The 27,943-nt window shown below is 43.0% G+C and overlaps 1 protein-coding gene across 5 annotated transcripts in view; it reads right to left on the bottom strand.

Annotated features, from left to right (window-relative positions):
- Positions 1-27,943, bottom strand: part of Plcb4 (phospholipase C beta 4) — a 356,880-nt gene that overhangs the window by 253,482 nt on the left and 75,455 nt on the right. For all 5 annotated transcript variants that reach the window (XM_041671004.1, XM_041671007.1, XM_041671005.1 and 2 more), the window contains exon 2: positions 24,119-24,188. The gene's annotated coding sequence lies outside the window, so the exon portion shown is untranslated. The remainder of the gene's footprint in view (positions 1-24,118; positions 24,189-27,943) is intronic.

Here is a 27,943-nt window from a genome sequence, read left to right on the forward strand (position 1 = left end):
CACCATGCCCCGTTTCACCTGTACCTCTGGTAACTGTGAGAAGCCGTGGAGGAACCGGCAAGTCTGCAGAAAAAGCCTCTGGAACAGGTCCTCTCTCTAGCAGCTTTATCTGCAGACAGGATGGTAAAAACAGGTAAGCGTCATGAAGCCTTGCCTAGGTGTCTCCTGCGTTGTCATCTCCAGCGACTGCTGCTGCCCTACAATGTGTCTGTCCTAGCCTCCAAGCCCCCGGGCAAGGCTGCCCAACTAAACCCTCCCTGAAGGATGGTCTTGAAAATCATCATCTCCTAGACTGCAGTGAGTCTGGCAACACTGTGTTCTCTGCAGAGCTCAAATCTTCCCATAGGATTGCTCTCTAATGGATAACTGTCTACAATGTTTCTCCACAGGAAAACTGTCACTGGCGTCCCCAGCCACTGTCCCTTTCCAGCTGTAATGGGCATTTGTAAACGTTCTTCCCACACCCTTAAAAACCCTCTCACAATGTTGGGCTTAATCCACATAAAAACTGGCAGGGGAGCTTATTTTGATCATAGTTCAGTACGCGAAGGAATACAATAGTCTTTTTTGCTCAAGCAACCTTATAAGGTTAGTCATGGTTCAGACAATACTGAAGGATTTACCTTTCAGAATTTACATGCTTTCCAAGACTCTAAGGTCTTCCTAACAACAACACAGAGGATGATGCATGAAATTCTTATCTAACACCAATCTGGTGCTAATTATTCTATATGATCTTTATCTTTCATGCCTCAGCATCACTCCTTCATTCATGAATATGGATGACTTCCATGAAAAACATCTTATACAATAACCAAGTCCCTAAAACAAGGAATAAATAAATTTTCAAGATGATACGAGGTCTATTTTCATTCTTTTTACTCAAGAAACTTTTAAAAGGCAAATATCTTAATATAATTAAACCAAAAAATAGGGGCAACTGAAATAAAATACTGGATCCTGCCCCATTCTTCCATTAATTATGAACAGCAGACAAAAATAAACCTGTTTTGTCCTGAATGACAAAAGTCACTTCATGTCACCCGTGCTTTCATGTATCACACCAACCTATTCCCAGGAAGCAGTATGAAGAGAGGAATCAATTTTTAATAATAGACCTTACTTCTTAGAGTGATTTTATATTCACAACAAAATTCAGCACAAAGGACAGATATTTCCCATATGTCCCCAGCTCTGCCCATGCAAGGTTCAATAATAAATGTAAGAATCCCATCAGCCAAGCCAAGGGGCATCCATGAGTGCCTTATGGAAAAAGCTACCGGAGTTACTGTCAAACTTAGGGAAATTTTATAACATAAAATAATAAAATAAATCTGTATCAGATTAATGCCACAAATACCACGAAATGGTAGTGCCTAATACACTTGGTTAAAATTTGATAAAATTTCTCTCATTAGAAATCAAAGAAAAACAAACCACAATCGCATACTCTCTGGAGTTTGGGTGGCTCGTGCAATTTAAAAACACGGCATCTACTTGCACCTGTTCACCAGAAGAGCACAGAATAACTTATATCAAAGCTGCTCCCGTGTGACATTCCCATAATACCACTTCTCTGTACACGTTCTTACCTGAGAAGGAGTAAGCTTCACCCAGTCACAAATGGGCTTCTGAGAGCATGCCTGAGACAGGTGCAGAACCCAGGGCAGGCAGAGCTCTGAACAAGCTCCCTTCTGAACAGGAGGAGGGGACAGGAGCCTTGGATGAACAAGCCCACACAGGCAGTCACGGCAACAGGGAACAAAAAAGTCCCACCCCTCGGTCACAGAGTGAGAGGCTGGGCAAACACTGCCCTTGGCCACAACGAGACAGAAAGACAGAGGCTGAGAGGGACTCTTTCAACTATTCTAAGCCGAACAGCAAATAGAGCAAAAGCTTTTCACAGGCTGACTGCCCAGGAACACTGCCGGGGAAGGAGTGGGCAGCCGGAACGGGACCAGAAGTGCCTCTTGGAGAGAAACTGCTGTCCGTTACGAGATCTGAAAACTACATCTGCATTCTTAAAAAGAAAAACGACCTAGCCATTCTGTACTGAAGGCTACACAAAACGCTAGCCCTAAAGAAAAGAAGTCAGTCTGCAGTGCAAGAAATGGGGCAATGAGGTAACTCTCTCTCTCAACTGCCTACCCTCTTCCATCCCTTTCCGACTTTTCCTTGCGGGTATAAGAAAAGACGTGAGACCTTTAAGCTCAAAGTTCCCAGTAGTGAAGCTAACAAGGAATAAATATGAGCTCAAGTCTAAAAGGAGATCTCGAATTAACTTTCCTGCATGAATGGTCAAGTGTTGAGACTTTTGCCCTATAAGTAAATCTCATTAGGAGCTCAATTCTATGTCGGATTAATATGCTAATGTATGCACACATACAAGTCCCTGGATGTACCCATCTACAAGTGCTAACTTTACAATAAAAATTTCAGTATTTCCCAGCTGTACCAAACAATACAAAATGTGTAACAGTATTCCAGGTAAAATTTAGGATAATCAATCTATACAAACATAAAGGGATTCCTACATCGCAATGTTTCTAGTGTGTGATAATTGCATATTACGGACAAATCCATTAGATGGAGGGCTGTATGCTTTAATTCCCTGACTCATTTAATCATGGGCCTCTTTATTTGAGAATATCCAGGGAGAACTGTATTTTACCATACCAATTCGGGAAAATGCTTACAACTCTAGATTTCGTTTGCTAACTTTTAGTTCACCATGCTCACACCGTGATGAGTTCCCAATCACTGAGGAAAATCACTGAATTAGGTTCCTTATATGTCCCGACAGGCAATAGTATCTGTGAAACAAGAATATGATCAATTTCCACATCTTCACTACTTCCCAGACTGGGTGTTTTCCCTCCAGAATGCAGGCAGATGAAAAGGAAGCACACTGCACAGATGCTGGACAACCACTGTCTGAGCAACCCAACAAAGTACTTGACGAAATACCTGACAAAAGCAGCTTACAGTATTGTTCCACTCACAGTTTGAGAGTACAGTCAGTCGTGGCAGGAAAGTCACGTGACAGTGCTCGAGCTAGCTGGTCACACTGTATCCACAGTCAGGAAGAACAGAGCAATGAATGAATGGCAATACCCAGTCAGCTTCATCCTTTTTATGCTTTCAAGACCCAAGCCCAGGGAATGGTGCCACTCACTAGGTGCCCCTGGGTGATTCTAGATCATGTCAAAGTGATACTAAATAGTAACCATCACAACTACCAACAACTTTATAATGGCAAATTTGAAAGGTAACGCGGCATCCACCCACAAGAATCTTGAAATTGTGCAGCTGCCACAGTGGGCATGAGGTTGAATTACGATAGCCTGCTATCCTCGAACCCTGACGGTGAAATGTCCATCCATACACGGTACTACTGACATCTTTCTGCGCACCTTTCAAGCCACTCCCATACTGGTGGACTCAGAGCCAAGACACTTGTCAAACCTGACTCCGGCCACAAGTACTTCATTTATCTCGGGTCTCATCGTCCTGCAGTCCTCTAACGACCCTACATCCCCACACAGCTACTGTGCTCATAGAAAGGGGACATGAGTTTGGGTCCAACCTCCAGAACACGGGTGCTGATGCAGTCAACTCTGTATCCCTCCTTCCCCCACCTAAGAACACAGTGCTCCGCCCAGGGGATTCTCCCCAGTCACTCTCCCTTACCAACAGAAATCTCCGGGGCTGTGAGTGGAGTTCCACAGCAGGGAATGTGCTTGGCAGGCACAAGTCCTGGGTTCCAGCCCTAGCACTATTCCTTTTTTTTTTCATTAAAGTAATAATAATAGTAAATACAGGGGCTAGAGAAATGGCTCAGCAGTTAACACATTGCTTGTATAGCGGATCCAGGCTCAGTTCCTAGTACCTATATGGTGGTTCACAACCATCTCTAACTCCAGTTACAGGGAATCTGATGGCTTCCTCTGACCTCCTAGGGCACTAGGCATACATACAACAAACACATATACTCACACATCAAATTAAATAAATATAAAAAGTAAGCAAAAGATTGAAAATTTTCTAAACCCAGTTGTATTCATCTAATTTTCGAGTAGGAATACATGTAATAAACTTAACTAGCAAAAAGCATTTTTATACACGAATCCACCACCAAAAATGAGAATTTCAACATGATGCAGTACAACATCTATGTCCTAAGAAGCTCGGTGATATGTGTAGACTTTAGGTCTGGTTAATTTGGGTGTGATCTATTTTTTATTTGCAAATTTCTTAATAATAAATTTTATTTTAAAATTAACTTAAAACCCTGTCTTTTTGATTTTCAGAGACAAATATTACATCATTAATTCACAAGTATCTTCTAATGAGTAGAATAATAAACTATCCTATTTGAAGACTACTACCAGATATTGAAAAAAGCATTTGATTTAAAAAATGATTAAGGAAGAAAAGAGAGGGAGAAATGCTAAGCATTAGGGGATGAGAAAGGACTGAAAGCAGCTGAGGCAAAGTCATGAAAGAGGATGTAGAGCTAATTGTTTTTCTACTTCTAAGTCTGTCATGGATTCTTGGTTTTGATGACAGAAACATGTATAAAATGCATTTGATATTAAAAGTATGAAATTTTAATGTAAAGCTCCAATCTTTCATTCTGAATGCCTAACTGTATAGAAATTGACTGAGCCGCATGACCTTTTGGTCTAGTTAATATTGGTGTATGATGTATTCATTTATTTCCAAGAGTTTGTAACAACGTTTGTAAAATTAAACCAAATTACATTTGGTATACGCTTTAATGTATAAAATTTAAATATAAAATTACAAAGAAATGATTAGGGAAGATATGGGACATTAGGCCAGCAGCCTACTTTTCCAGAATCTTACTCATAGTTTTTAATCTGTAAAATGGAACTAAAACCAGTTCCCTCACAAGGGCCCACGAGAACCAAGAGAGGAAAACACAGAACCCGAAGCTTGGGGTGTCCATTGAGCATGTGCTGCAGTGCTCTGTAATGCTGAGCCATGCTCCAGCCTGCTTTCTGGGGGCAGCCAGCTCCATAGAGAGGAGTTCACACACGGTCTCTCTGTATTGTTAAGGTACAGCTGAGTGCCATTAGACTGGATATGGGCCCGCACAGGGCTCAAACTCCTTGTGGAAGTACATGAGTTCACTTTGGATGCTTAGGCCACAGAAGGTGTCAGAGCAACGATTTCCCCCTCTCCCTGACTGTGTTTTGGGTTCCAACTGCTCCTATCTCTTCCTGCTTAAGTGGCCAGGTCCCGGGTTCCCATATAATAAGTGAGTTGTCCCCTCCTAGTTTCCAGCAGTCATGGGGTTCTTCACCCTATTGCTGCATTTTCTTGCTCGCCTTGTTTGTATTTTCTTTTGTTCTGGTCTTTGCAACATAATGTATTTAAATATGAACCGGAAGCCTAAGATCTATGGTATTCTGAGCATAATAGCTCATCTTGCCAATATGAAAAATGAGGAACACGATGAAGCGATTGGAAAAGAAGGAAGTGTGGGAGCAGAGCGCTATCTTCATCTCATATCTTGGCATCAATAAATATTCTCTAAAGCTAATAAATTCTGTAAATGAAGGATTTCATATTGCTGTTCACATTTATAACAATTTCTACCACAAAAAATCCTGAAAACTAAAAACACAATATAAAAAAATATCACAGGAAAAACAGAACTAGAAAAGAGGCTGGTGAATAATTTGGAAATAGCGTCAAGATGGGAGTCGCTTTGTTGACCCAGACCTCAACCTCTTTGTTACAACCAAGAACTCTCTCTGCCTTGCTGTAGACCTTGCAAAACCTCTAGTGTTGGGATCCAAAGAGAGGGATTTCTATAGTCAGGGTTTCACTGTTTAGGCCTGGCTGTTCTGAAACTCTCTCTGTAGATCTGGTTTCAAATTCACTGAGATCAGCCTCGCTTGCCTCCAGCCTCCTGGGTACTGGGGTATTGGGATTAAAGAGTGTGACACTTCGCCCAGCTGAGAGAGTGATTCTGATTTCTCTGCGTATAACCAATTTGACAGCCATTCCTCAGAGGCTTAATCTCAGGATTTAAGCCACTTCCTTCACATAGTTAATTTTATTTTTAATCCTGCTTATCTTCATCCTCAGAGTTTCAGGAAAAAACTAGATACCTTCACAGAGAATCTCTTCACAAAAGCCACCACCTCCCCCACGTTCACTGTCTTGTTTCCTACACAGGCTGGTGTCAAACTCACACTGTAGCTAAGGGTGACCTTAAACTCTCAGCCTCTTCTAGCCTCTGCCTCTGAAGTGCTGGAAGTGCGGGTCTGTGACCACGCCCACTCCTCCACTCCTAATTGTCTTCCTTAGGCCTCCTCTGGTAACAACTTACTTCTGCTTTCTGATGCTGAGCAGCTGGCACAGCCTAGAGACAATAACTTTCTGCAGCTCTCCCAGCTCCAAGCTTGGTGATATCAAACCACTAACTAGTCACTTAAGCTGGCTGTGGCGGGGATGATTCTGCCAAAGAAATTGACAAGTGGTTTCAAATCAGGCTTCCTCAGCCCCCTAGGGCTACCTGTAGCCTCCAGCAGTACACCACTCTAAAGGCTGGTGCATCAGGCATGACACAGAAACAACAGCTGTTTATAGAGTGGTGTGGAAAGGAAGAGTACAATCACTTTTTCATTTTCCCCCTAGGGACAAAACATCCCTTAGGCTTTTAAACAGTGAATTGATTTGGAGGGCTTAATTTCCTTGATACTCCACTTCCACAAGATAAACCAGGGTTACTACAAACACTACAGGATCTGTGAGCACAAATGAGACTCTGTTTCTAGAGTGAATACCACGCTGCCCTGTTCTCTTGGTTATATGCACATAGCATGTTTGGCCCCAGTAGTTCTAAATAGTACATCTAATGTGGTGTCCATGGAGCTCATGTCTAGGAAACTCAAGAAAGCAAAAGGATATTTGTTTATTGTAACATAATAAATAAAATCTTTCAAAAAATAATCACATCTCTGCCTTCTCTACTTCTTTTTTCCTCTCATCTCAAATACAAAAACATTGGAAACATATTAATAATCACATTACTTTTCCCTAGCTCCTAGCTGTTTATAGATTAAAAATGAAATAGGAATTTAATGGTGCCCTTGATCCCTTCGATTTTGCAAGGATCAATTGTAAAAATGACATCCAATATACTCAAAGTCAGCTCAGTGGGGCCGGAACAAAAGGATAAATTATCAGAGGACATTATTGTACAGCATGGCAAAGCCAGTCTAATAAGCACAGCCAACTGGTCTACCTGGGCCATCTACCTAATGACCATGAAACAGAACTGCTTTACATAAGGAAAAACAAGCATACAAAGGAATAATCAAGCATATCAGTATCTGAGATGATATTACCACCAGTGTCACTCTAATTCTTCATGCTCAATGATCTAAACATCTCATTGCATCACTAGAGAGCAGTATTACTAAATTCTACCAATGATTACTAAATCTATTTTACTAATAATTATCAGTAAAGGGAGGAAAATCATTAGCTTTAAAGAACAGAGACTATAAGACAATAAAAATTCTTCCTAAATTCTCTTACCTAGAGTGTTTTGGGGGAACAGGGGTTCAAGGCAAGGTTTCATTGTATTCCCTCCACAGATCAGGCTGGCCTCAAGCCCAGAGAGAGTTTCACCTGCCTCTGCTGCCTGAGTGCTGGGATTAGAGATTACCTTGCTAATTTTAATAGATTTATTTTCATCTTTTTTTACGTGTTTATATGTGTGTGCAGGTGCCCTTGGAGGGGTGTCAGATTCCCCTGGAACTAGAGTTATAGGAAGTCCAAACATGCTAGCCAATGTCTCAACCTTGAGTCTACCACTGAACACGACTTTCCTGCAAAACTAGAACTCTTGGTCAAACTATGGACCACTTAAGATAACTGTTAAACATAGAAAACAATCATAAGAAAACCCAGGAACCTATAGAAAGAACCTGAGCTATCAAATTTAATAGGTCCAGCTTCAAGCTCTAGCTGCCGGAGTGCTAGCTGTTTATATCACTTTGGAGTGACTGTAAAAGTTAACAATATGCTTCCTTATTTGTAAGTTGCCGATAATAATCTGCCTAAAATTTTAAGACATTTCAAATAAAAATAAGAATTTTTTTAAGAAACAGATTCTCACTTTGTAGACCAAATTTCCCTGGAATTTATTATGATTTTTCTGTCTCTGCCTCCTAAATGCTAAGGTTATAGGCTCCTTCATTATACCCAGCTAATAAGACATATCTCAGAAAAAAAATAATATTAAAGTTAATATGCATGTATTCCCAAGAGCTGACACATAGCCACAGTATGCAATAGGAAGATAACAGTTGTCTTTCTGACTCAAGTGTTTAATCACATACCAACGTAGACCTGCACTGGTGCTGGGAGGAAGCTCAGAGGCCTCTCTCTCCAGCAAACCATCTGAAGAGAGGCCACTACTGAAAGCTGCCATATTAGTGAATTCCCGAGAGCAAGAATCTGAGTTCCTAGTATGCTCTAATCGTCAACACCTAAAGAGTGGAACCAAGCTGTCATTCACACAGCTCCTCTCTATACTGCAAACCTCGAAGACTTCTCCTCCCACACAGACAAAAGGGGAAAAATCCAGAAGATATCTCCATCATAGTCTTGAAAACAGACTACAATATTATTTTTTCAATAAATAAAATGTTATTATAAGAAATCAGCCTGGAGTGACAAGATGGCTCAGTGGCTAAGGTATTTGCCACTAAGCCTGCAAGCAAATCATACATGACCTGAATTCAATTTCTAGAACCCATATGGTGGACAAAGGGAACCAGCTCCCTCAGGTTGTCTTGCATACATATGTGCAGATATGCACATATACGTATACACAAATAATAAAAGGTAAAAGAAATTTTTTACTAATTCCATGATAATACTTCTCGATGCTAGTTCTTACTTCTAAGAGCTGAAATGGTTTCTATTTTTATTATTTTTGAAATTATGTATATGCACATGTATGTGTGTGTAGGTATGTACATATGAGCTCACGTGTCTGAGGGGGCCAAAGGCAACCAACTCTCCTGGAGCTGTAGTTACAGTCTATCTGATATAGACGTTGGGAACTGAACTTGGTTCCTCTGCAAGAGTAGTATATCCTCTTAACTGCCGAGTTATCTCCCTAGTTCACAGATTCTGTTTTCCTCTTTTAAAAAAAAAAATTCTCCAAAACATCAGTTGCATAATTTGTTCAATGTGAATTTTCCACGTCCACTGTGTACTGGCACTGTACCAGGCACCAGTGTACACTAAAGAATAAACAGACTATGCCTGTGCCCTCGATGATCTCACTACTTAAAACAGCTGCTACCTCATGTCCATAGCAGGACACATTGTCAACTAGCTCTGATCCAAAACCTAGCCCTTGCATAGCAGACACCATAAGCCACATCTAAATAAACCACAGCAAAGTTGTTAAGAGAACTGACGTGGCCATAATCCCTTACTGGCACTCAAAAGGCAATAAACGAAAACTGCCAACAAAGTGGTGTGGAATGTATCAGCAAATGATGATATAACAAGTATTCCTCACTTCCAGGATACAGTGGGGCAGCAGCCCCTTGGGATATGGAGCCTGTGATCGCTTTAGTCAACATATCTTCTTGGAATGTGGCCACCTTCTCTTCCTAACCATGGGCTACTTGGCAGGTCTAAGTCATATCAAAAGCTTCCTGATGTCCATCAGCATACTAAAAAGATGGTGGAACTCATTTTACCTGACATGCAAGTCATACTTAACATCTCACACCTGCTTACAGCTATAATATAAAATATTGATATTGAGTATCTATCTATAACCTTATCTTGGAAATAGGACCACTGAGCAAGAATGAAGTCAGTTTTATTCACCGTCTTTCATGTGTTAATACTCTGTCAAGCTGAGAGCGCCCCATTCCTAGAATCTGCAGGGATAGATGACTTACTCTCTACAGGATCATCTTAATATAAACTCATATTAATCATAGTAATTCGATGATCTGCATAATATAAAGAATTCCATAAAAACCTAATCAGGGGTTGGGAATGTAGCTTAGTTGGTAGTGTTTGCTTAGCATATAAATATATCCATCAATGTATAAACCAGGTGAGGTAGCACTTGCCTATGATCTTAGCATTCAGGATATGGAGACGAGAAGTTCAAAAGTTCAAGATCATCCTTGGCTACATAGGGTGTTTGAGGCAAGCATAGGACATATGAGACCCTGTTATAAAAAAACAACAAAATTACACACACACACACACACTCACACTCTATCTATCTAGGGAAATTATATGATCAATCAGTAAAACCTTCAAATGAGGATCAATTCACTGTTCACAAGGATGAGTCTTAATTGCATCCAAGTCTGTTCTTACTGAAACCTGGACACTAACAGGAAACTCCTTCCCATCATGTTTTCACAGGAAAACATGCTAAATCACAGCATTTATCTTAAACTGATACACATGAAAAGGCACAGTTTACCTTTTCAGCATCGTCAGTTTAGGATAATCCTGTGTTAACCACAAACACCATATATGCAAACACTGTAAGGTAGTTGACAGATTCAGTGTGGAGAGTCCAGAAACCCCTTACAGTTGGACGAGTCACTCTGATCTGATGACATCAAATAGTTTCAAAAGCCCCATCATGCCCCCCCCCCCCACTCTCTCCATTCTAACTCCGGGTTTTGACACAGCAACATCTAATTCACATTAAACAACACAACTTTGCTTTCAATTTTTTTTTCAACACAAGCCACACGGCTTCTTATTTGAATGCATTTACTTGTGGTTAATAAGCAATGAGAAACATTGCCTGAGAGCAGAATTAAAATTTACTCTGAATGGCTGTCCCGTGGTAAGTACGTTAAGGATTCCCATAGGGTACGGCTGAAGTGGCAGCGTTGTGACTTGCTTTGTCACATAGGATCCCTCTATCTCACTGGAGATAAAGATGTATGTCATGTAACAAGAATTCGATGGGAATGAATATCACCTACAAAATTGGTAACATTTTATAAATACACCGGAGAGTAGTTAATTACCTCCTAACACAGCCCTTGGTCTATGATTGGAACACAAGGATAATGGGCTTCTTCATAGGTTGGGTACACATGCGAAGAAAACCCTTTCCTGTTTAATTTAATAAAATAATGATATAAAGGATGCATTGCAACCCTCCAACCAGGAAGAAGTCAAAGGCATTATCCTGAATTTCACACTATAGTTCTATTCCTTCCCTTATTAAGATTCAAAATTGCTACAGGCTAAGGATGAAGCTCAGTGGCAGGAGCTTCGCCATCACGGTTAAGGTCCTACTTTCTTTCTTTCTTTCTTTCTTTCTTATTTATTTATTTAATTCTTCTCTCATATATTGCATCACAACCATGGTTTCCCCTTCCTCCTCTCCTCCCAGCCCCACCCTCCTACATCCCCTCTTCCCTAGATCCACTCCTCTTCCATTCCCATCAGGGAAGGGCAGACCTCCCAGGGATATTGACCAAACTTGGCACGTCAATTCACAATAAGACTAGACACATCCCCTTTTACTAAGGTTGGACAAGGCAATGTAGTAGGAGGGAAAGGGCCCCAAAAGCAGGCAAAAGAATCAGAGACAGCCTCTGCTCCCACTGTTGGGAGTCCCATAGGAACACCAAGCTTCACAACCATAACATATATGCAGAGGACCTAAGACAAGCCAATACAGGTGCATGATTGCCAGCTGTGACTCCGGGAGCCCCTGTGGGTCCAGGGTAGTTGATTCTGTGGGCTATTTTATTGTAGGGTCATGATGCCTCTAGCTCCTACAGCCCTTCCTTGCCCTCTTCTGCAGGACTCACTGAGCTATGCCTAATGTTTGTCTGTGGGACTCTGCACCTGCTCCCATCAGCTGCTGGATGAAGCTTCTCTGGGAATGATTATGCTAGGCTCCGGTCTCAGAGTACAGCAGAGTATCATTAAGAATCATTTCACTGACTCTTTTGTCGATCATGTTTGGTTATATCTTTGGTCTCTGGGCTAGCCAGACTATGGTTCCTGGCCCTCCTGGCAGTCTCTGACATGGGTTACCTCTCGTAGCATGGGCCTCAATTTAGAGCAGTCATTGGTTCAGTCCCACAAGTTCTGTGCCGCCTTTACCCCAGCACATCTTGCAAGCAGTACTTATTGTAGGTCAAAGGTTTGGGGGCTGGGTTGGTGTCCTAATCCCTTCACTGGAAGGCTTGCCGGGTAATAAAAGATGTTAAGCCGTTATTTTCAATCACCAGAAGCAATGAAGGGAAGGGGGCCCACCATTCCTTACCCACTCGACGTTTTTGTGAATTCCATACAAAATACTCCCCTAAGGCTCTTGTGTTCAAGGTTTATTCTCCAACTACTGGTGCAATTAAGAGGTGACTAGATCCTAAAGTTGCTCACCCCATCAATGGATTGCCATCAATTAGTTCATATTTGCATAGGTTATTCATAGAAAGTGAGGCCTTGTTGGGAGAAGAAATCGTGGAGGTTTGTCCTGGAAGAACATATCTTGTCCCTGTCCTCACTAAGCTCTCCTCACATCTCTGTGTTCTCTCCTCTTGTGGAACAATCTTTCTGTACACTATGAAGATATGTTGCTCGCATTGGTTTAATAAAGAGTTAAATGGGCAAAAGCAAGGCAGGAAGAGGTTAGGCAGGACAGGGGGAGAGCTCAGGAATGAAGAAGGGCAGAGTCGCCAGGAGACACGGGGAAAAGCAAGACGAGCATGCCATGTTAAAGAAAGCCATATGGTAGAACTTAGATAAGAAATAAGAAACACGGGTTAATTTAAGTTGTATGAGCTAGTTAGTAACAAGCCTAGGTTATTGGTCAAACATTTACAATTAATAAATCTCTGTGTAGTTATTTGGCAGCTGGAAGGTGAGACAGACTATTATGCCTACACTCTCCCTCCATCCATCAGTTGCCTGGTCATTATTACATGAGTCTCCTCTTCACCACACACGATACTCTGCCATTACTCATTTCCAAAACAAGAGGCCAACTAACTCTGGACACAGTCAAACCATAAGCTGAAACAAGCCTTCCCTTATGTAAGTTTATTACTCTCAGGTATTTTGTCAAAGCAATGGATACTGTTTTCATGAATCTTACCACAGCAAATTAAAATTAAAACTATTATACATGAAGGATATTTAAAAACTGGCTTGAATATGCGATACAAAACTGTATCTGTATCTTCTCTTTCTCATTTTCTTCATGTGATTTTTCTTCATAGTTAATTTTTTAAAAAAATTCCTCAATTTGTGTATGAAACACATGACGAAAAAAATCACCTCAGATTAATGCTTTGTGCCTTGTTCACCCCACTACATTTAATGGTCATTTTGACTAAAATAATGAAGGACAGAGGGCAACATTGTGTGGTTACATGGACCAGGGACCTGAGCGGTTCAACCAAAGCCATGTCCACTCACTGTGGGCTAATCCTACTCGATAAGCAACTTGATCACCTAGTTTCATTACTTATCACTTCCCTCGAACTCATCTAGGAACTCCTGAAAGCAGAAAAGACAAAGGACCCTGAAGTTAACATAGAGAACAATGGTTAATACTAAAATTAATGCTGATTGCGACTGTAACCTTCAAGATAATCAGAGCCCAGTAATCCTGTTAAAAACATGATAATATGGTCTGATTGCTTTTGAATATCCCATGTACCTGCAAGGAACAGCTCTGTAAATTGTCAGGGCAATTTATGTGCAAGGAATTCAAAGTAAATTTCTAAAGTCTAAACCATTGTTTCCTCCACTCTCAAGTCTGTCAAATTAGCCTTTTATTTCCTACATATGTTATATGACCTGTACCCACACCAAAAGGAGTTCTTCAGCATGAGTTTGAGACAGGATAGCAGAGCTTTGATGTGGGATTTCCCTCTGTATGCTGTGATTACCATTGATAAGTAAAGAAACTGCTGTGGGCCTATAGCATAGCTATAAGGGAAAACTAAGCTGAATGCTGGGAGAAAGGAGGTGGAGTCAGAGAGAAGCCGTGAAGCCCCACCTCCGGAGCCAAACAGAACATTAGCAGGTAAGCCACAGCCACGTGGCGATACACAGATTAATAGAAGTGGGTTAAATTAATAAGTTAAAAGTCAGCCAATAAGAAGCTAAACCTAATGGGCCAAGCAGTGATTTAAATAATAAGGTTTCTGTGTGCTTATTTCAGGGCTGAGCAGTTGGGAACAAGTGGCCCCTCCTTACTACAGAACTTGTTGTTTGAATGCAAACCTCTCAAACATTTGCATATCACAAATTTTTTGTAACTTAACTCCATCATCTAAGAATGGCATTATAAATACATCATCATCAGCCAGGTGGTGGTAGCGCATGCCTTTAACCCCAGCAATCAGGAGGTAGAAGCAGGCTGATCTCTGTGAGATCAAGTCCAGCCTCGTCTACAGAGAGAGTGGTCCAGTCTTCAAAGCTACAGAGAAACCCTGTCTCAAAAATCGCCCCACCCCGCCAAAATGCATCATCCTCTTGGGGCTGTTGAGAACTACATGCAGTATATAGCTAATGCCATTGCTGATGTTAGCTTTCTGAGTAAAGGCCACAGGTACCCTTTATATGACTTCTTGAATCTATGGGAGATAACTGAAGACACAAGAAAAATCTACAAAAAAATCTTTCTGGTTGGGCAGTGGTGGCGAACGCTTTTAAACCCAGCATTCAGGAGGCAGAGGCAGGTGGATCTCTGGGAGTCTGAGGCCAGCCTGGTCTACAAGAGCTAGTTCCAGGGCAGATTCCAAAGCTACAGAGAAACCCTGTCTCAAAAAAAAAAAATCTGTCTGATGGCTATCATAACTGTAAAATTTTATAAGCATATCCTGACATTACAAAGTATGTATAAATGAAACAATTTAGCAGGATAAGACAAAAGAAGTCATTCTATGAACAAACGTGTTGAGGGGCTTAAAATGTTCTTTCCTAGTTTAGGACTTACAACTGACATTGCCCTTCTTGGTCCTGTAGAATGTAGAATACTAACATGAATCCCAGTCAAAGTTAAGCTATGTTCATTCTGAGCTTTGACCTTTTTCTCAAACTATGCAATCACCATGAAAACCTAGGCTGGCCTACTAGACAAGGAGACATTGCATGGAGAAAAATCACCCCATCCCAGACCAGCCGGCACACAGCTACAACCAGACAAGCTACATCCTGTGACTGACCCAAATCAGCAGAAACATCTATCAACCTACAGTTGACCTTAGATGTGGTCCGTGATCCAAACAAGGCCACAAGAACCATGGGGCGCATCCAAAGATTTGATAAAAGGCTATGTTTTCCCTCACCAACGAATGATTCACAATACTTTCTCTTCCTACTGATGAGCCCTTCCAGATTAATACTCACCATGCTAGGAGCTTCAAACACGATTCCCTTAACCCGGCCACAGGAAAAACAGCCTAATAGCTGTTCTAAGGCAAAGTCGCCCAAGTGGTCAGTTTGCCAGGGAAAAAATGGAATCTGCATTCAAGAAGGCAGGGCAGAGGGATGGGGACCTGGGCTCTAGACAACATTACAAAATCATGGTGTGCTTTTACTCCAGATTTCCTTACCATGGACTTTCATCGCCAAGCAACCCTGACTTTGTATTTGGCTACTGAGAACAACCAGAGTCAACCCTAATTCATCACAGAAACTGGGTTCCTTAGAATAGGCTCTTAGAAGTTAACGCTTGACCTTATGCTTCCAGAGCCTTCCATCAGCATCTTTAGCTAGCCTGAAAAAGCTTGTCCCCAACAGAAAAAGAGGCATTGCCTTTTTCTAGACACGACATAGCGGCGGCCAGCTTTTCTCCAGTCTCCAAAACAAAGGAAGAGCACCTACTCAGACATCACTTTGCTAGAGGGGCTGTAGCTGATTTTCCTGCTCATTCCTGGTGAAGAACAGAGAGCTGGACGCAGGAGGACGGAGGAGTGCTGAGTGAATTCTACCCCATGCACACACCCATCCACCCCAGCGGCATTCACGGGATGAAAAATGTACCTGGGCTCCCGTTTTCAACTCTTCCTCTTGGCTCTTCTTTAAACATCTAATTACGAAGAAACTTATGTGTTTAGATCCTTTTTCCCTCTCTGGGGAATCCAGAAATCAAATCACTTTGCCAACCCGGCCAGCAGAACAAATGGTTTGTGTTGTGGCTGAGCCATACGGCTCCCTTCACAAACAGCAGCGGAGCCCGCACAGCTTTGCTCTCACAAAGCCATTTGGGGGAAGATTTTTATGGCAACAGAGGAAATGTTTCTACCAAAACAACACCTACAACTTTGCTGGAGATATTTTCAGGAGGTTTCCCCTACTGCCGTTTAAGTCGTTCAAATGTCTAGTTAGAAAGTCTGGCTCGCGGTGAGGCTGCTGGGCCCTACGGGAGGATTTCTCAGTCAGTTATTGAATGAGCAACCTAGAGCAGGTCACTTAACCTGGCAAGACCTCTGGCTGGTCATAAAACAGAAATCGCGGCCCTTCCGGAAGTCGGAAGTCTAAGAAATGAGGCAAGGATGCAGTTAGCACCCAGGTTACATAACAAGAGTTGAAAGAAATGAAGGGCACTGGAAGGATCTGGAGCAAATTCAATGCTAATATAACCTTAAGAATCTTAGGGAATAGCGATATAGTACTGGGATCTGTCTAGTGAACGGACTCCATCTACCTCAGGACCAAACGGTAACTCCCAAGCTGCTTGAGAGAGGCAGACAGAAGAATCAAAGCCTCTTGAGACAAAGCCCTTGGTTGTTCCCCTCGGTTAATACCTTTAACAGTTAAGGTCAGTGAAGAACACTCTCACCTGCTTTGGAGCTGCCTTCTGCAAAGCCCAAATCTCAGCTCAGCTTCTCCCTGAGCTCCACCCTGAGTCTGCCCTTCCTCCCACAGGCCGGATATCTCAAGCAATCCAGAGTAAACTTCTGTTCCGTAATTTCTAGTTTAGCGTCCATATCCCAGGAAACCCAAACTGAGACAGCACAGATGCATTCACTGTTCAGGTGAAAAAGTAATTCCCACAGAAACTAAGAAACATGTTGAATCACACAAGCCCTGAGTGGTATCGCTAGAACTGGAGCCCAGAATCTTAAACTGTCATTCTCAGTCATTTGATGACATTGCCATCATTTTGACCAATAAAATAAACTAAGTCGTTGGATATCATCCTCACAGAAGGCTGCAAGAAGCAAATTAGCACAGGGAGAAAAATGTTGTAGAAATATAAACATAATAAAAAAAATAAAAATACAACTTCCAGGCTACCAGTGCAGCTCAAAGGTCGAACACATTTGCTCTGGGTACAGTACCCAGCAATGAGGACAGAGGGAGAGGGGAGTGGGTTTGATAATGGGGTGTAATGTCAGAACCCAGGAACTGAAGCAGCCTGATGACAACAGCACAGGCTTCCAGGAGGTGAGGGTGGACCATGCAGTAACATAGCTATTCCTCATGCACGCAGAAGAGAGAAACAGATACCCTGGCTTTTCCTCCACTCCAACTTCACCAGTGCTCACACCCACAGACCTATCCAGGTGCCAGAGGACAAGGCAGCTTGGGAGCAGGAAAGAGACATGGAAGAGATCTAATGAGCAAAACTGTGCTAAAATAGCCCAAAAATACAGCAGAAAACTAATCAGCAAGAAGCATCAACACTCTGAGAACAAAACTGCACAAGGTAAGTCATGAGTCTGCCTAAAGTCTCTGAAACGGCAAGTGACCTCACACACTCAAGCTGCCCTAAGCAAAGGGTGGCCGGATGATACGGACTCTCACACGCCCTGGCTTTTTACAAGCACGGGGCTTTGCTATTGCTCACTTCAAACCCTGAGATGGGAAAAGGAAGATGTTGGCAGGGATAAAACCTGGTGCTGGAGCACTTGCTTAGCATAAAAAAGGGTCTGGGTTTTGTGCCTAAAAGTGTGTTTGGGGATTCTAAGTATTTCCCATTACTATCTGTTACATAAAAAAATTTTAAAAATCTAATACTTGAAAAGCATTTCTATAGCAAACTAGTTTATTTGATAGTGCTTAAGTAAATAGAAGTTCATTACCCAAATTTTACTTATTCAGCTCAAATTCTTCCTTTCAATTGTCATCTAACTTAGCTGCTGATGCCCCCGCTATTCAGAAGGCTAGATATACCTTTACAATTTCATATACTACTCGGCAAAGTAGGAGCTAGAACCCAGATGCTTCTCGGAAATCCTATGCTGACTTCTCATGAAGCAGATATTTGAGAAGGGCAGGGAAAGGAGAGAAAAAGAGACAACAAAATGGGCAGCCACCATTCATCATGTTTGCTTTACAGAGACAAACACAGTATGGCTACTCTCTAATCATCCTACGCTACAAGTCTATTGCATTACTGTCCCTACAGAGGGAATGAGATTTGCTCTTTCATGGAGACTGTAAACCCCTTCTAGTCCTTCCACCCTCCAACAAAACTTCTTTGAGGTCATTAGAGCCCAAACGGCTTGAGAGGGTGTGAGGGTGAGAGCCAACTTTACTGCCAGCTCACTGTTTGGCATTACAATGGCCAATTATCTTCTCTGTGCCTCTGTTTTCTTATTTCCTTCCAACATGATGCAACTATAACAAGATGGTCTCCGCAGTCCTTCCAGTCCATCGCGCACCAAGACGACAGAACCCCTTTCCAGAACCAGATAAACTGTTTCTTTCTCGACCCGGCCCAGAAGTCTGTTTGTGAGGCTGCTTACCAGAATTAAAAGTATAGTCTTTGGTCAAGGCAGAGAAAAAAGTCTGATCTCATTCCTGCCTCGGTTGACTGTGCCCTCATCCAGCAGTTCCCACACTGGGTTTAGGGTTATCTGGCTGCAGAACAAACTCAATTCTTCTTCTTTCCTATCCACACCCTCTGCTGTGTAGCCTTCAAGGGCCTTATCTTCTGTCACAGGCCACATTTGCCTTCAAACAATAGGATGTTAGCAAACACGATGCAAGCAAAGGCTTTGGAAGTCCTTACACAGCAAGCTTGGGCCCCTCCATTCTTGCTCCTGGGTCATATATAAGCAAATATGTTAGATCTAGAATGTTCAAGGATGAGGACACACACTGCAGAAATAAGTCACTCCAGTCTTACTAGCTAAAGCCATCCTACACCAGCAACAGATAGCCGAGTCACAGGGCACACAAGCCAACCGAGACGAGGTCAGCAGACAGTTGTCAGATGATGTGAGCTAAGCCCAGCTGAAGCACAGGTCAACCCCTAAACATCTAAGATGGGGACACTTTAAAAAAAATTCAAATATTTTCAGAGCTGGAAAGATGGTTCAGCAGTTAAGAGCATTTATTGCTCTTTCAGATGACCAAGTTTTGATTCTCAGCACCTACATGGTGGCTCACGACCACCTGTAATTCCAGTTCAAGGAGATTCGACCCCGTCACCAGGTAGGCAGGCACATGACATACGTACAACATGCATACATGCAGGCAAAACACTCGTGCTCAAAATAAAATCAATAAGTCCAAGTAGGCTTTCAGTTTGTTTTGAAACAGGATTTCTCTGTGTTGCTCTGGTTGTCCTGGAACTTGCTCTGTAGACCAGGCTGGCCTCAAATTCCTGCCTCTCTGCTTCATGAGAGCTAAAACACATGCACCATCATGCCCAGATATATTTTGGAGTGATTTTTTTTTAATTTTTGTTTTTAACTATGTGCGTGTCTATGTGGATATGTGCCACGTAAGTGCCTGTGGGAGTCACAGACATCAGATGCCCCGGGCTAGGGGTGAGGGCAGTTTTGAACTGCCTAATGTGAGTGCCAGAAACTGCACTCTAGTCTTCTGCAGGAGAGGTATGCCATGCACTCTTCACGGCTAAGTCAGCTCTCCAGCTGACTCCCCGCAGATGCTTGCTTGGTTGCCTTCACCTGAGTTCTGTGATTGCTCATTATGCAGCTTACTATGGCAATCCGCAACGGAGCGCGTTCCTGAGCATGCACTCAGCCCACCTGTAAGGGTTGTTTCCAGAATTGAAGTTTGGAGGAGCATTACCCCGTGGACTTTAAATGCATCAGCACTTCCAGGGCTCTCACGTCCCAAGATAAAGAAATTGGTTGAACTTTGTCTAACCTGTATTTCACTACAATGTGTTTTTACCACAGACCTCCAAGTTCGATCCCAATCAAATTACCCCTCAGCCTCCCAGCCCAAATCTAGGCCAACCTCCTTACTGGATATACTACGCATTTCAATTTCTCTTACAAGATGTTTAATGGTCCCTTCCAAACAAAAACAACAAAAATTACCCCACAAGCACCGTGACATCACAAAACCTTATGCTCATAAACACATATGATAGAAATTAACGGTGAATGACCAATCAGCTAAAATCCTCAGGCAGTGCAATTGTCTGCTCAAATAAATAAATCTTAAAATTTCAATATTCTCATTTGTCTTGGCTGGCCTGGCACAGACTGACTCCTCAGTCCCTCTCTCCTGGATTCCCAGCCCGTGTGTACTATGCATCTGCAACTACTGCTGACCGCAGCAAACGGGACAGGACCTTCTGTTCAGACACTCTCCAGATGCTGGTCACATGTGATGCGAACCTGGAATGATGGTTCCACGTTCCTCTGAATCAGCAGGAGTCCCCTCCAACATGTCAAAGTTCTTCCAACCATTGTGGTTTTCCTGCTGGCTGGGGCTGAGAAACACTGAACGCCCTCATTCTCAGTGACCACAAGGTGGCACCATACAAGCTGGTAAATGGAAACACCCCACTATAGTTTGACAGTCATAACTCAATTTCAGAAGCTCAAAATTTGTAATAAGTTCAGAAATACAACTCCAACATAAAATTTGACCTCTACAATGTGGATTTTCTTGTGCAAAGTCCCCAGCTCTTAGTCACATACAAAACTGACCTCATTCATTCTTCATGTACTGGTTGATACAGTGTTTCTCCAAAGCCTTAACTGGAACCCTCCAGACCACGATGCAAGACCCACCCCTGCTAGAATTGACCCAGCATTAATGTCTTCCTACTACAAACACAACCATTTGGTGCTGACTCCATATTGAGAAAGGTCCTTGCTTGCGGCCTTGTAGGTGGTGCAGAGATGAACAATAATGAAGGGGGAAAGTATGTGGCCGAAGGGAGAAAAGAACAGTTGGGAGGGAAAAGGAACAAGTAAGATGGGTACTGAATATAAATATGACCAAGGTTTCTGAGTGTTCTATCTTTAGCCTCTTCTCTACCCACCCTCAGGAGGTAGCTACAAACCCTAGACAAGAAGGGGGAGATGAAGTGGGATAGACCCCTGATGGCTTTATCAGCCAGCCGCAGGGACCTCTATGAATTTAGAAACAATGTACAGCCAGACTGGTAAAAGATTTTATTTTGTTTCATTTTTAATTATGTATGTATATTGTCTCGAAGCAGGCCTACACATATATTGCAGTATCTGCAGAGGCCAGAAAGGACACTGAGTCCCTTGGAAGGAGAATTACAGGCAGTTGTGGCCCACCCAAGGTGGTTGCTGACTTGGAACAACACAGAGATCGTCTACGAGAGCGTGGTATGCTCTTCTCCCTCCTAGCCACCGTTCAGCCCTATCGTTCTTAAGTTAGGGCACTTATCAAAAGCATAAAAGACATTTAAAAAACAAAAACAGGATATGACCAGTATTTTCCTAATCAAGGGGGGAAAAACCAAAACCTTTTTACTTTTTGGAGATAAATACTTTAAGTCATTTGTTGAGTTGAAGAGCTCATTCCCAGACTCCGGCTATGTCATGAAAGACACACAAAGAAAGACGTTAGGAGTCCAGTGAGTATCACATCACTGAGGTCACCGGAGAAATGCTTCTACTTCCACCTCGGACACAAAGTTCCCTATTCCAGTTCTCCAGGGAGCTGTCATCGTTTAAAGGGACAGATGGAAATGAGTGCCAACACAAGGCGTGTAAGAACTGAAAAGCCTGGTGTGTCCTCTGATTCCAGAACACCACACTCGGTACTTTTCGGTGCTTTCAGGGCGGAATAGGTGCTGCCAACTTAAACAGCCTCTAACAGGCATCATGCACTTGACTTAGGACCTCCTGGATGTGTAAACATGCAGCCTTGCTCTCCAGGACTGAATTTCATTTGAACTATCCTTTGCAACCCCTTGCCCCCTAGTCACAGCAAGGGCTGCACAGAATTTTCAGCACTAGGAAAATTCAAAACATCCTAAGAATTAGTTTAACCCTAAAATCTAAAATTAAGGAAAGGTATATCCAGAGACTGTTCTATCATTCTCCCTCCTCCCTCCGTCCCTCCCATCCCACACACCGTGTGTGTGTGTGTGTGTGTGTGTGTGTGTGTGTGTGCGTGTTATTTCCCTTCCATCTGAAATCCTTTAAAAACTCCATGTAAAAGTATAAGCCATCACAACTGGCCACCAGCTGTCAGGAATGAGACAGCAGGCATATTGTGTGATTGACACTCCCTTTTGTGACAAGACTATAATGCAGTAACTCGACTTCTCTGGGGAATTCTATACTTTGGAAACATTCCAAAATTCATTTCTGCCTCCGACGGCCTGATTTTCTGTATGCATTCTTTCAAAAGCCATGGTTGTCCCCTGGGAAGAAAGAAAACTGATACCAAATTAAACAAAAGCAGCCTTCTGAAGGCCTCTCAAGCAAGGCCTGGCAAATAAAAGTGATTTTTCCACTTTGTTCTCCCTTTCCTCTCCACACAACGTTAAATCCCTCAAGGTTGCTTATTATTTTCACTTGTAAAAGTGACTTCAGGTAGGCAAATCAACGTCCTGCTGCAGAAGGCAGCCCAGCCGGCTAATCCCCAGCACATGAACCACAGCGACAAGAACTCCCACAATGCACAACTGCACCCGCCCCCATTTTCCTGCCAACACTGCTCCCTAATTGGCCATGAATAGTTACAGTCGGCCCAGCAATTTCTGCACCCTGGACAGCATAATCTCCTAAGGCATCAGCTGCAAGCTTACAGTCCAAATTTTGAAAGAGCATCCAATTAACAATCATAATAATAATGATGAAAGAGATGCCAAATTGCTGTGTGGATTCTGGTGTTCACAGTGGAAGCTCGGCTAACTGAACCGAATTATTCTCCTACTCTCCTTCCCCAGTATCAGTTCTTTCTATTTCCATTTTTCTTAATTTTTTTTTCTTTTGAGACACTGTCATTAAGTATCTTAGGTTGGCCCAGATCTATCACTTGCTTCATGTATTTATTTTTCTTAATCGTGGACTCTTATAACCCAGACTGGCCTCAGACTTGCTATGTACTCTAGGATGACCTTAAGCTTCTTATCCTCCTGCCTCCACTTCCTAAACGCTGGGATTATGGGCACACAGCAACATACCATGTCTCCTCTAACATTTCTTGAACGGCCTTTTTAGTAAGGAAACTTTCTGGAACTACATAGAACCAAAGGCTGTGATTTCAAACTTCAGATTCCATTCACTAACCAACATAGACTGAGCAGAGACGCTATCTGAATATAGAGATAATTGCCGATGACTGAGCTCAGGGAATTCACAAGTCCAACCAAAGAGAAGCCGCTAAATGAATCTGCTGCATCCATGCAGCAAACATTTCCCGCGTGCTTTGCCCACATTATATGCCACAGTGACAATGCTGACATGAACCTCCCTGGCTCTCACAGAACTTCCTCTTGGAGGGGGCATTGAGAGCAGACATAAGAAAATGGTCTGGATACCGGGAGGTCCTAAAGGCAGAATTACAAATCTCAAAGACTGTAATGTTAAAACAAGAAAGTGAAAGTTAGGTCATAAATCTAAAGACATTGTAAATAAAGGGACCCAATGAAGGAAAGGATGTGCAGAGGCCCTGGGTGGGACGGGCACAGCAGGGAGTGAGGGACAGCACTTGGCAAGGGTAGCCAGCAGGGTGTCACCAAGGTGGGTAGTAACAGAGGCAGACGCAACAATGCTGGTATCATGCCAGACCACAAGACCCTTGTTAGCGCTTTGGCTTACATTCCTAATGAGGCAAGAAGCCACTGCAGGTTCAGAGGAGAACAATAATATCATCAGACAGATTTTAAAAGACTCACCCAGGCTGCTTCGTGGAGAATCCTCTGCAGGTGGTTGACAGCATGCACAGAGAGGCTAGCCGGAAGGTTCCTACAGAATCCAGGCAAAGGAAACCAGGGTTAGACCAGAAGGCAATGGTCAGGGTAATCTAAACTGGCTGCCTTTGGGATACATTCTCATTGTCAAATAGAATCATAAACTGACGAACTGGGTGGCAGTATTTGAAGGCAGACATTGGCTTTGTTTGATTGGGTTCCTCTGTTTTGGTTTGGTTTGATTTGGTTTGGTGTTCTCTGTTAAACTGCTGCTTTCACTTACGTCTCGGACACTGCCCAACAGGTTTTGTGTTTAAGGCTTGGTCCTCAGCTTGGTACTAATGGAGCCAAGTCGCTAGGTGGCTGGGGGTGTGCCAGCAAAAGGAATATGTGACGCTGCCTCTGTCTCTATTTCCCAGATGCTGTAGGAGAACAGCTTCTCCAGCCAATGCTCCTGGACTTGCTTTCTGACTCACAGGAGCAAAGGCAACGGGACTGAGTGATCATGGGACCAAACTTTGGAAACTCTGATCCCACCCAGAAAAAAAAAACAAAAACAGGCATTTGTCTAGCGAGGAGCAGCTGCCTAAAGAAATGCTCAACAAAGCTTCAAATTTGTGTCCACTGGGGCTGTTGGTTACGTGGCTTGTGGTTATACACTAATTTATACCTCCAGGCTCTATACTCAACTAGCCCATACTCAAGACATTTCTCTGTTTTTCCTACTGAGAATCCAGGCATTTTCATATTCATTTTTTTCTCCCTCTCGTTCCCTCCCTTCCTCCCCTCCCCTCCTCTTTCCCTCTTCTATTGCCCCCACTCTGGGGCAGAGCACAAAGCACATCCCAGATGGTTTTGACAGCTCTGTCCTCTAACTCAGCAACACTACCTTATCAGCCGCAGAGCAAATGATGACCCAAGTCGCATATTTTATATGATGCCAACACTCAGTCCCCAATACCCTGTCTCCAAGAATGCTTTCTATAGCGCTCTACCTGGGGCTCCCTTTCCACTTCCTATGCCTTCATTGCACTGGAGTACAGAAGGGCATTCTGCTACTCTCACGTTAGGTCTCCTGTAATACTCTCCCAGCCTACAAAGGCCTCCCCTGCCTCACTTGCACAGCTTTTCCTACGTGCATTTATCTATGCACTCTGCCCACATTCCGGCCTCTACAAATCACTCCCTTCAGGTCCCACACCACATGCTCATTCTGCACTGCTGATTTGAAAACACATGCCAGCTGGTAGTGACTTTACAGCCTCCACTTAGACAACAGAGCATTTCATACATGTTACGTCTCAGGAAGTGACAATGTCCAAAAAAGACAGTTTCGCCTCAGGTCAAGCTGGACTGAAGAAGGATTTTTTTTTTGGTGGTTAAATAAAAGACAACATTCCTCAGGAACTTTTGAAATGGGTTTCACATTTGCAAGAGAGTTGCTTCCCTTGCCTCTGGCAGAAGGGACATATGGTTCTCCATTGGCATATGCCTTTGGTTGTATATCAAAGTCCAGGCAAGCCTCTGGGCTCCCCCGTCCCTGTTCACGCCTCTGGGCTCCCCCAGTCCCTGTTCACAGGTACCTGTTAGATGTTTGAAAGCTCCAGCACTAGCATCTCACCTCTTTCTCGGCCAGGAACCCGAGGCCTGCCACAGCTCAGGGCTTTCTTCCCTTCAGCTACTGCCCTCCTTACACTACTAGTCTCGCTATTCTCTTGTGACTCTCCCTGGTCTCTCTTCCCTTGCAGACAGCCCTTGGTCATGCCCAGCCTACTTTGTTTTTCTTTCTGCTCTAGATTCTTCCAGATGCATCTGGTTGTTCTCTTTCTTATCCACACTACCTGATCACCACCACCACCCCCAATCAAGACGAGGCCATTTCGGTAGTTTCTTTATGGAGTCCCTCACGTACAATACACAGTGACTAAATTACTTATTTTAATGACAATAAATAAGCTGAAACAACACTGCCCCCCTTTATCTGGTTGCCTGAAACTGGGTACTGAAAAAACCCTAAGAATTCTCAGTATCGTCTTTGAGTAAGACAGAAGCAAAGTTATTTCCTACTCCATCTTTCTGAGTTCCCCCTGCCATTTTGACTCATCCACTAATGCTCTTTTTAGACAAACAGCATGCCACAGAAAAACAAAACTTACATCTAGGCTCATCTCGTAAGAGTGGGATGACAAGCACATGACATCTGAAATCATAATCAAGCCAGTATTAGGCTCACACTTAAACAAGTCACTGGCTTTATGGGACAATAATTGGAAATGAAACGAGCAGTTCTGGGCTGCTGGTCATAACAGCTCTGCCATGACTGAGATCTCAGGGTACAGACAAGGGGCCACAGGATGACAGAAGCAAAAAGAAGGAAAAACGATGGCTTTTAGTCAACCACTTACGTTCCAAGCAGAAATCCCTGCTACATTTCAAAACATCACACTTCCTCAATCTTGATGTACTGTGTCCACTGGGGCAAGACATCACCACCTCACCTCTACCAGGGGCACAGCATGCCCCAAGAAACTATGCCCTTGTGTTCCTCAAAAGAGACATGGTCTCTAAACCTAAGTTTATTTCCTTTATTAATTCTTTCTTTCGCAAGGCAACTACCTTCTATGTTTAATGGACATAAATAACAAATTCTTGTGTGTGCCTAACCCAGAAGAGGACAGTCACAATCCTTTGTTTTCTAGAGCCTGGAGCAGAGAACAGGTAGAATCTATGATGCCTTCAGGAAGTGATATTTGCACTTAGGGCTGAGAAATCAGTTCCAAGTTGCCGGACAGAACAAAGCAGGAAATGAAAAGAGTCTTCTTTCTCAAGGGCAGAGAAGGACTCTGGGCAAAAAGAAGAACAGGCTGACATTGTGGTGTAGGCCTGCCATTTCAGCCCATGAGAGTCTGAAGCAGGACGATGGCAAGTTCAAAATCAATAGGGGAATCAGCAGAAGACGACGTCTTGAAAAATAAAATAATGAAGAAAGGAAGGGAGGAATGAAGGGAGGAAACAGTTATACTAGAGAAAATAATAATAACAATAATAGTGATGATGATGGCAGCAACACTGGAAATCCAGGAAGAGAACGACTCCAGAAAACTTAGAAATCAGAGGTAAGTCAGGTGGAGCTCACTCGTCCAGTATAGGAAATGCTGAGTTGGATAGGCAGGCAGTGAGCATTCCTTCAAATAATCCTCAGTATGCAAATAATTCTGTGTCTCCACTTCTCTGCCAACACTGATCATGGTTGCTTTAAAATCACATGCCTTCCAGAAGCCCCTCAAAATAAAAAATCCTCAATAGCACACACTCACACCCCTCCGAACCACAGATGACTACAGGCCAGACAAAACAAAGGAGTATCTCTTGGGAGCATTTGAAGAAAGATATAGTGGTCACAAACAGTTGTGATTAACACTTAAGTAGAAGTTTCCAGAATAATGGGTACTGAGGGACATGGTAAAGTAGGTGCCAACAAAGGGAGGGGCGAGTTGCAAATTATATTCTTCCTGCTCAGACAGCAACTCTTTTTACTCTTCTCAAACCTGGCCCTAGGGCTGAGTTGACCTACAGAATACAAAGGGACTTGTCGTCTAGGTCTCCTAAGTCCCATTGCTTCCTTCTTTCCTTCCTTCATTTATTTATTGAGTTTTTCAAGACAGGGTTTCTTTGTGTAACCTTCGCTGTTCCGGTCCTGGAACTAGCTCTTGTAGATCATGCTGGCCTTGAATTCACAGAGATCAGCCTCCCTTTGCCTCCTGAGTGCTGGAAATAAAGCGTGTGCCACCACCACCGGGCCCAAGTTCC

Source organism: Microtus oregoni, unplaced genomic scaffold (genome assembly GCF_018167655.1).
Source record: "Microtus oregoni isolate MIOR12 unplaced genomic scaffold, Mior012 000020F_ref0000438, whole genome shotgun sequence".
In the NCBI taxonomy this organism is placed as follows: domain Eukaryota; kingdom Metazoa; phylum Chordata; class Mammalia; order Rodentia; family Cricetidae; genus Microtus; species Microtus oregoni.